Here is a 10,692-nt window from a genome sequence, read left to right as displayed (position 1 = left end):
CCTAAAAATTTCAAATTAGTATATAGTTTAGATATTTAATTTGTATTTTCAAGTGATAATATATTTTCGTCCCCTAAAATTTTAAAAATTTTCTCCCTCTTAAAATTTTTAAAGTTCTATTCTAATACACGATACATGAATGTAACACCTTCTCATCAAGACAGTTGAAAAATAATTATGTACATCTTTCCTCACTAAGATTTAATGTCAACACATCCTCGTCTTATCATAAATATAAGTATAGTTTGTACACATTATATCCAACACAACATTAAAACAATAATGATTCAATTATTCAATTTTTCAACATTAAAACAAATGATATGATTCTGTTACATAATATAAAACTCTTTTAGTTTTACGCGGATTTAGGATAGTTAGATGAGTGAAAATAGATGGCTAAGATTACCAGTAGGAAATGAGAAGATATTCACTGAAGAAAAAATAAGAATCAATCTCAACCATCTATTTTCACTCATCCAACAATCTTAAACCTGTGTAAAACTATCATGCCAGTACCAATATAATTCAACGACGTTGCGAGTTTAGTTCCTGGATCAGAGCATTCAAATCACGAAACGATGAACCTCCATTCTCAACAGCTCTTTTTGCCATTTCTCCTAGTGCCTTAGCTCTGCTTCTCATTTCCTCTGCTTTTTCACCCACCATCACCTCTTTCACCGCCTTTTCTATCGCATCTCTTCTCACAAAATCTCCCACCACTTCAACCCATTTTCGAACCCCAACTCCGATCCCGATCTTGAGAACCTCAGTCACTAGTTTCTCATTGTGGAACTACTCTGCAAACACCGGCCAGGTCACCATCGGCAAACCAGCTGAAACACCTATCGTTGAATTCCATCCGCAATGAGTCACAAAGGCACCGATTGCTTGGTGCTCAAGGATCAAAACTTGTGGTGCCCATCCCCTTATTATAAGCCCTTTGCTTTCCATTCTCTTCTCAAATCCTTCAGGCAACCAATCCTCTTCCTTGTGTTCTTCTCTGATAACCCAAATGAACTGCTGCCCTGTCGTTTCGATGGCCAAAGCAATCTCCTTTAACTGAGCTGCATTTAAATGGACTGCACTTCCGAAACATATATAAACCACTGAATCGGATTGTTTCGAATCAAGCCAGTTTAAACATCTATGTTGGTCGATGGATGATTTCTTCCCTCTATCTAATTTATCTTCAAAGAATCTATTGCATAGCGAAACAGGGCCGATATGCCATGCCTTTCTTCCCAAAACGTTTCTGTAATGATCAACATAAGTGGGTTCTAGCTCATAGAAACTGTTGACGATGAACCCGTAGCTTCTCAGCTCCGTTTCTCTCCATTTTTTCACCTACTCAGTAAACTCATTCTCTTCACTTTGTTTAAAAACATCAGGCATCTGATCTTTTGTCAACTGAAGATCACCAGGGAGGTTAGGAATCACAAAAGGTTGAGAATCCGACTCCACTTTCTTGTGTGGTTGATATAGATTAATTGATTCTGACATACACAATGACAAGAAACTGGAACCATTAAACATCAACCTATGAATTCCGAACTTGTCTGCAGTATCAGTGACCCAAGTGAAGAACATATCGACGACTAAGCAATCTGGTTTACATTCTTGTATCAGCTGCTCAAAGGGTTGTTGAAACAAGTCTGCTGCCATGAAAAATTTGCGGTTCATATCCAAGTTCACTCCTTTGGAATTTGGGATGGATTCAAGGTTTTCACAGCCCTCGGGCAATCCAGCTTCAACACAAGGGAAGTTGAGGAGTTTGATATCGATATTGATGCCTGAGTTCTTGCTTCTTTCGATTGTGGTGGAGACGAAAGGAGCATTAAGCGGAGTGGTGACGATGGTTGTCTTTACAGCACCACTCATTGCGAACAGCTTGGCCATGTCGACCATCGGTATCATGTAGCCATGGCCCATGAAAGGGAAGAAGAAAACATGAAGCTGAGGACTCTCAGTCTCGCCAACGCTAACCATATTTTCCTTTCTAAGACCATCTCCAGCTCTCATCTCTATCTCTATTCTAGAGATGAAACAGTAATTCATCTCCAACGTTATCTCTACATTACCACTAACTCTACTTTATTCACAATATTTATCTATTATAATATTGATTTTGAAAATATAAAATAAAACATATATATTTCTAAAAAATATCAAGATAAAAAGTATAAATAAAACATTCATAAATAATATTGCGAAAATACAAATAAATAAGAAAATTACAATTCATAATAATAATGCGAAAAACATAAATTACATAATTATATATTTTAATTCTCTGAATTAGAATATTCATTCCACAAATGCTCAATTAGTGCATTTCGTAGAGCAAAATGAGCATTTACATCTTTGAATTGTCTAAATCGGGTAAGGAATTCTTGAAATTGAGTCTCATCATCTTCAACAAATTCAACATTCGGAGGCGGTGCATTTCTTCCTTCAACAATTAGAAAATTAAGATCTCGTTCATCATCGATTATCATATTATGCATTATTATGCAAGCAATCATAATATCTTTCAAATCATTTTTGCTCCAAAAACGTGTTGGATTTGACACAATTGCAAATCGACTTTGAAGAACTCCAAATGCACGTTCGACATCCTTTCGACATGCTTCTTGTTGTGTCACAAAATATTTCTTTTTGGGACCAATTGGCTCATGGATAGTTTGCACAAGAGTCGCCTATTTGGGGTATATACTATCAGCTAGATAGTACCCTATATTGTAATCTTTTCCACAAATGACATAATGTGCAGGATGAGCAATACCTCTAGCAAGTTTAGAGAAAAGGTTAGACGTCTCCAACACATTAATATCATTGTTGGCCCCTGGCATCCCAAAATATGCATGCCATATCCACAAATCATAATCAGCTACAGCTTCAAGAATAATTGTTGGAGATCCACTTCGGTCGGCATATTGTCCCGCCCAAGCTTTTGGACAGTTTTTCCATCTCCAGTGCATGCAATCGAGACTTCCTAACATTCCTGGAAAACCACGTTGCTAACCAATACAAAGTAATCTAGCAACATCCATGTGAAAACAATTCTACCCATTGATAAAGAAAGGAATCTTTCGATCTTAGCCGTTCATTCACAATCATTATCTTTAACATGGGCACAAAAGGATCCTGCTCTTCAACTGGAAAAGGAAAAAATAGAGGTCATAAATAAAAGGTTAGAAATTGCGCAATTGAGGAGAGAGGACAAGATTCTAGCGATGGATCCAGATACCATTCCTGATCCCGAACGACGTCACTATTTTCGAAACGAACATCAAAAAATTCTTCGGAAACGAAAAGAAGAAGAACTGTCAACCTCTACTACTTTTAATGTGTTTGGAATGAACTTTGATGATCTTGGAGGGGGTATGTCTGGTTATTAGTTAAATTGTTGTGTTTGGGTTGTTGGTTAAAATGTTGTTTGAGTTTTATTAGTATTTTCTATTTTTTTATGTTTGTTGTATTTTTATGTTTCAAAAAATTAGTATGTATGTATTTTTATCTATCTTGCAATTTAATCTACTTTAATCTAATTTAATCATTAAAATTTATTTTTTTATGTTTGTTGTATTTTTATGTTTCAAAAAATTAGTATGTTTATTTATCAAATTTCAATGTATTTTTATCTATCTTGCAATTTAATCTACTTTAATCTAATTTAATCATTAAAAAATTTATGTTTTTATGTTTGTTGTATTTTTATGTTTCAAAAAATTAGTATGTTTATTTATCTAATTTCAATGTATTTTTATCTATCTTGCAATTTAATCTACTTTAATCTAATTTAATCTAATTTAATCATTAAAAAAATTATGTTTTTATGATTTTTGTATCTTTATGTTTAAAAAAATTAGTATGTTTATTTATCTAATTTCAATGTAGTTTTATTTATCTTGCAATTTAATCTACTTTAATCTAATTTAATCTACTTTAATCTAATTTAATCATTAAAAAATTTATGTTTTTATGTTTGTTGTATTTTTATGTTTCAAAAAATTAGTATGTTTATTTATCTAATTTCAATGTATTTTTATCAATCTTGCAATTTAATCTACTTTAATCAAATTTAATCTACTTTAATCTAATTTAATCATTAAAAAATTTATGTTTATATGTTTGTTGTATTTTTATGTTTCAAAAAATTAGTATTTTTATTTATCTAATTTCAATGTATTTTTATTTATCTTGCAATTTAATCTACTTTAATCTAATTTAATATACTCTAATCTAATTTAATCATTAAAAAAATTATGTTTTTATGTTTGTTGTATTTTTATGTTTCAAAAAATTAGTATGTTTATTTATCTAATTTCAATGTATTTTTATCTATCATGCAATTTAATCTACATTAATCAAATTTAATCTACTTTAATCTAATTTAATCATTCAAAAATTTATGTTTTTATGTTTGTTGTATTTTTATGTTTCAAAAAATTAGTATGTTTATTTATCTAATTTCAATGTATATTTATCTATCTTGCAATTTAATCTACTTTAATCTAATTTAATCATTAAAAATTTATGTTTTTATGTTTGTTGTATTTTTATGTTTCAAAAAATTAGTATGTTTATTTATCTATTTTCAATGTATTTTTATCTATTTTGCAATTTAATCTAATTTAATCTAATTTAATCTACTTTAATCTAATTTAATCATTAAAAAATTTATGTTTTTATGTTTTTTGTATTTTTATGTTTCAAAAAATTAATATGTTTATTTATCTAATTTCAATGTATTTTTATCTATCTTGCAATTTAATCTACTTTAATCAAATTTAATCTACTTTAATCTAATTTAATCATTAAAAAATTTATGTTTTTATGTTTGTTGTATTTTTATGTTTCAAAAAATTAGAATTTTTATTTATCTAATTTCAATGTATTTTTATCTATCTTGCAATTTAATCTACTTTAATCTAATTTAATCATTAAAAATTTATGTTTTTAAGTTTGTTGTATTTTTATGTTTCAAAAAATTAGTATGTTTATTTATCTAATTTCAATGTATTTTTATCTATCTTGCAATTTAATCTAATTTAATCTACTTTAATCTAATTTAATCATTAAAAATTTATGTTTTTATGTTAGTTGTATTTTTATGTTTCAAAAAATTAGTATGTTTATTTATCTAATTTCAATGTATTTTTATCTATCTTGCAATTTAATCTAATTTAATCTACTTTAATCTAATTTAATCTAATTTAATCTACTTTAATCTAATTTAATCATTAAAAATTTATGTTTTTATGTTAGTTGTATTTTTATGTTTCAAAAAATTAGTATGTTTATTTATCTAATTTCAATGTATTTTTATCTATCTTGCAATTTAATCTAATTTAATCTACTTTAATCTAATTTAATCATTAAAAAAATTATGTTTTTATGTTTTTTGTATTTTTATGTTTCAAAAAATTAATAAGTTTATTTATCTAATTTCAATGTATTTTTATCTATCTTGCAATTTAATCTACTTTAATCTAATTTAATCTAATTTAATCATTAAAAAATTTATGTTTTTATGTTTGTTGTATTTTTATATTTCAAAAAAATAGTATGTTTATTTATCTAATTTCAATGTATTATTTTTTATCTTGCAATTTAATCTACTTTAATCTAATTTAATCTACTTTAATCTAATTTATTCATTAAAAAATTGATGTTTTTATATTTGTTGTATTTTTATGTTTCAAAATATTAGTATGTTTATTTATCTAATTTCAATGTATTTTTATCTATCTTGCAATTTAACCTACATTAATCAAATTTAATCTACTTTAATCTAATTTAATCATTAAAAAATTTATGTTTTTATGTTTGTTGTATTTTTATGTTTCAAAAAATTAGTTTGTTTATTTATCTAATTTCAATGTATTTTTATCTATCTTGCAATTTAATCTACTTTAATCTACTTTAATCTAATTTAATCATTAAAAAATTTATGTTTTTATGTTTGTTGTATTTTTATGTTTCAAAAAATTAATATGTTTATTTATCTAATTTCAATGTATTTTTATCTATCTTGCAATTTAATCTAATTTAATCATTAAAAATTTTATGTTTTTATGTTTGTTGTATTTTTATGTTTCAAAAAATTAATATATTTATTTATCTAATTTCAATGTATTTTTATGTATCTTGCAATTTAATCTACTTTAATCTAATTTAATCATTAAAAAATTTATGTTTTTATGTTTGTTGTATTTTTATGTTTCAAAAAATTAGTATGTTTATTTATCTAATTTCAATGTATTTTTATCTATCTTGCAATTTAATCTACTTTAATCAAATTTAATCTACTTTAATCTAATTTAATCATTAAAAAATTTATGTTTTTATGTTTGTTGTATTTTTATGTTTCAAAAAATTAGTATGTTTATTTATCTAATTTCAATGTATTTTTATCTATCTTGCAATTTAATCTACTTTAATCTAATTTAATCTACTTTAATCTAATTTAATCATTAAAAATTTATGTTTTTATGCTTGTTGTATTTTTATGTTTCAAAACATTAGTATGTTTATTTATCTAATTTCAATGTATTTTTATCTATCATGCAATTTAATCTAATTTAATATAATTTAATCTAATTTAATCATTAAAAATTTATGTTTTTATGTTTGTTGTATTTTTATGTTTCAAAAAATTAGTTTGTTTATTTATCTAATTTCAATGTATTTTTATCTATCTTGCAATTTAATCTACTTTAATCAAATTTAATCTACATTAATCTAATTTAATCATTAAAAAATTTATGTTTATATGTTTGTTGTATTTTTATGTTTCAAAAAATTAGTATTTTTATTTATCTAATTTCAATGTATTTTTATTTATCTTGCAATTTAATCTACTTTAATCTAATTTAATATACTTTAATCTAATTTAATCATTAAAAAAATTATGTTTTTATGTTTGTTGTATTTTTATGTTTCAAAAAATTAGTATGTTTATTTATCTAATTTGAATGTATTTTTATCTATCATGCAATTTAATCTACATTAATCAAATTTAATCTACTTTAATCTAATTTAATCATTAAAAAATTTATGTTTTTATGTTTGTTGTGTTTTTATGTTTCAAAATATTAGTATGTTTATTTATCTAATTTCAATGTATTTTTATCTATCTTGCAATTTAATCTACTTTAATCTAATTTAATCATTAAAAATTTATGTTTTTAAGTTTGTTGTATTTTTATGTTTCAAAAAATTAGTATGTTTATTTATCTATTTCAATGTATTTTTATCTATCTTGCTAATTTAATCTACTTTAATCTAATTTAATCATTAAAAATTTATGTTTTTATGTTTGTTGTATTTTTATGTTTCAAAAAATTAGTATGTTTATTTATCTAATTTCAATGTATTTTTATCTATCTTGCAATTTAATCTAATTTAATCTACTTTAATCTAATTTAATCATTAAAAAATTATGTTTTAATGTTTTTTGTATTTTTATGTTTCAAAAAATTAATAAGTTTATTTATCTAATTTCAATGTATTTTTATCTATCTTGCAATATAATCTACTTTAATCTAATTTAATCTACTTTAATCTAATTTAATCATTAAAAAAATTATGTTTTTATGTTTTTTGTATTTTTATGTTTCAAAAAATTAATAGGTTTATTTATCTAATTTCAATGTATTTTTATTTATCTTGCAATTTTATCTACTTTAATCTACTTTAATCTAATTTAATCATTAAAAAATTTATGTTTTTATGTTTGTTGTATTTTTATATTTCGAAAAATTAGTATGTTTATTTATCTAATTTCAATGTATTTTTATCTATCTTACAATTTAATCAACTTTAATCTAATTTAATCATTAAAAAATTTATGTTTTTATGTTTGTTGTATTTTTATGTTTCAAAAAATTAGTATGTTTATTTATCTAATTTCAATGTATTTTTATCTATCTTACAATTTAATCAACTTTAATCTAATTTAATCATTAAAAAATTTATGTTTTTATGTTTGTTGTATTTTTATGTTTCAAAAAATTAGTATGTTTATTTATCTAATTTCAATGTATTTTTATCTATCTTGCGATTTAATCTACTTTAATCAAATTTAATCTACTTTAATCTAATTTAATCATTAAAAAATTTATGTTTTTATGTTTGTTGTATTTTTATGTTTCAAAAAATTAGTATGTTTATTTATCTAATTTCAATGTATTTTTATCTATCTTGTAATATAATCTACTTTAATCTAATTTAATCTACTTTAATCTAATTTAATCATTAAAAATTTATGTTTTTATGTTTGTTGTATTTTTATGTTTCAAAAAATTAGTATGTTTATTTATCTAATTTCAATGTATTTTTATCTATCTTGCAATTTAATCTACTTTAATCAAATTTAATCTACTTTAATCTAATTTAATCATTAAAAAATTTATGTTTTTATGTTTGTTGTATTTTTATGTTTCAAAAAATTAGTATGTTTATTTATCTAATTTCAATGTATTTTTATCTATCTTGCAATTTAATCTACTTTAATCTAATTTAATCTACTTTAATCTAATTTAATCATTAAAAATTTATGTTTTTATGCTTGTTGTATTTTTATGTTTCAAAACATTAGTATGTTTATTTATCTAATTTCAATGTATTTTTATCTATCATGCAATTTAATCTAATTTAATCTAATTTAATCTAATTTAATCTAATTTAATCATTAAAAATTTATGTTTTTATGTTTGTTGTATTTTTATGTTTCAAAAAATTAGTTTGTTTATTTATCTAATTTCAATGTATTTTTATCTATCTTGCAATTTAATCTACTTTAATCAAATTTAATCTACTTTAATCTAATTTAATCATTAAAAAATTATGTTTATATGTTTGTTGTATTTTTATGTTTCAAAAAATTAGTATTTTTATTTATCTAATTTAAATGTATTTTTATTTATCTTGCAATTTAATCTACTTTAATCTAATTTAATATACTTTAATCTAATTTAATCATTAAAAAAATTATGTTTTTATGTTTGTTGTATTTTTATGTTTCAAAAAATTAGTATTTTTATTTATCTAATTTCAATGTATTTTTATCTATCATGCAATTTAATCTACATTAATCAAATTTAATCTACTTTAATCTAATTTAATCATTAAAAAATTTATGTTTTTATGTTTGTTGTGTTTTTATGTTTCAAAAAATTAGTATGTTTATTTATCTAATTTCAATGTATTTTTATCTATCTTGCAATTTAATCTACTTTAATCTAATTTAATCATTAAAAATTTATGTTTTTAAGTTTGTTGTATTTTTATGTTTCAAAAATTAGTATGTTATTTATCTACTTTCAATGTATTTTTATCTATCTTGCAATTTAATCTAATAATCTAAATCTACTAATCTAATTTAATACTAATTTAATCATTAAAAATTTATGTTTTTATGTTTGTTGTATTTTTATGTTTCAAAAAATTAGTATGTTTATTTATCTAATTTCAATGTATTTTTATCTATCTTGCAATTTAATCTAATTTAATCTACTTTAATCTAATTTAATCATTAAAAATTATGTTTTAATGTTTTGTGTATTTTTATGTTTCAAAAAATTAATAAGTTTATTTATCTAATTTCAATGTATTTTTATCTATCTTGCAATTTAATCTACTTTAATCTAATTTAATCTACTTTAATCTAATTTAATCATTAAAAAAATTATGTTTTTATGTTTTTTGTATTTTTATGTTTCAAAAAATTAATAGGTTTTTTATCTAATTTCAATGTATTTTTATTTATCTTGCAATTTTATCTACTTTAATCTACTTTAATCTAATTTAATCATTAAAAAATTTATGTTTTTATGTTTGTTGTATTTTTATATTTCGAAAAATTAGTATGTTTATTTATCTAATTTCAATGTATTTTTATCTATCTTACAATTTAATCAACTTTAATCTAATTTAATCATTAAAAAATTTATGTTTTTATGTTTGTTGTATTTTTATGTTTCAAAAAATTAGTATGTTTATTTATCTAATTTCAATGTATTTTTATCTATCTTACAATTTAATCAACTTTAATCTAATTTAATCATTAAAAAATTTATGTTTTTATGTTTGTTGTATTTTTATGTTTCAAAAAATTAGTATGTTTATTTATCTAATTTCAATGTATTTTTATCTATCTTGCGATTTAATCTACTTTAATCAAATTTAATCTACTTTAATCTAATTTAATCATTAAAAAATTTATGTTTTTATGTTTGTTGTATTTTTATGTTTCAAAAAATTAGTATGTTTATTTATCTAATTTCAATGTATTTTTATCTATCTTGTAATGTAATCTACTTTAATCTAATTTAATCTACTTTAATCTAATTTAATCATTAAAAATTTATGTTTTTATGTTTGTTGTATTTTTATGTTTCAAAAAATTAGTATGTTTATTTATCTAATTTCAATGTATTTTTATCTATCTTGCAATTTAATCTACTTTAATCTAATTTAATCTACTTTAATCTAATTTAATCATTAAAAAAATTATGTTTTTATGTTTTTTGTATTTTTATGTTTCAAAAAATTAATAGGTTTATTTATCTAATTTCAATGTATTTTTATTTATCTTGCAATTTTATCTACTTTAATCTACTTTAATCTAATTTAATCATTAAAAAATTTATGTTTTTATGTTTGTTGTATTTTTATATTTCGAAA

At 21.8% G+C, this 10,692-nt stretch overlaps 2 pseudogenes; both read right to left on the bottom strand.

Moving 5' to 3' along the window:
* Positions 1 to 515: 515 nt before the first annotated feature.
* On the bottom strand, positions 516 to 1,989 carry LOC120201403 (annotated as a pseudogene).
* A 296-nt stretch (positions 1,990 to 2,285) lies between these two features.
* LOC120201416 lies at positions 2,286 to 3,053 on the bottom strand (annotated as a pseudogene).
* Between the last annotated feature and the right edge of the window lie 7,639 nt (positions 3,054 to 10,692).

The sequence above is a fragment of the Hibiscus syriacus genome, unplaced genomic scaffold (assembly GCF_006381635.1).
Source record: "Hibiscus syriacus cultivar Baekdansim isolate YM2019G1 unplaced genomic scaffold, ASM638163v2 tig00007204_pilon, whole genome shotgun sequence".
NCBI classification, from domain to species: Eukaryota; Viridiplantae; Streptophyta; class Magnoliopsida; order Malvales; family Malvaceae; genus Hibiscus; species Hibiscus syriacus.
Note: the sequence above shows the minus strand (reverse complement) of the source record. Positions and strands in the feature narration are given on the sequence as shown.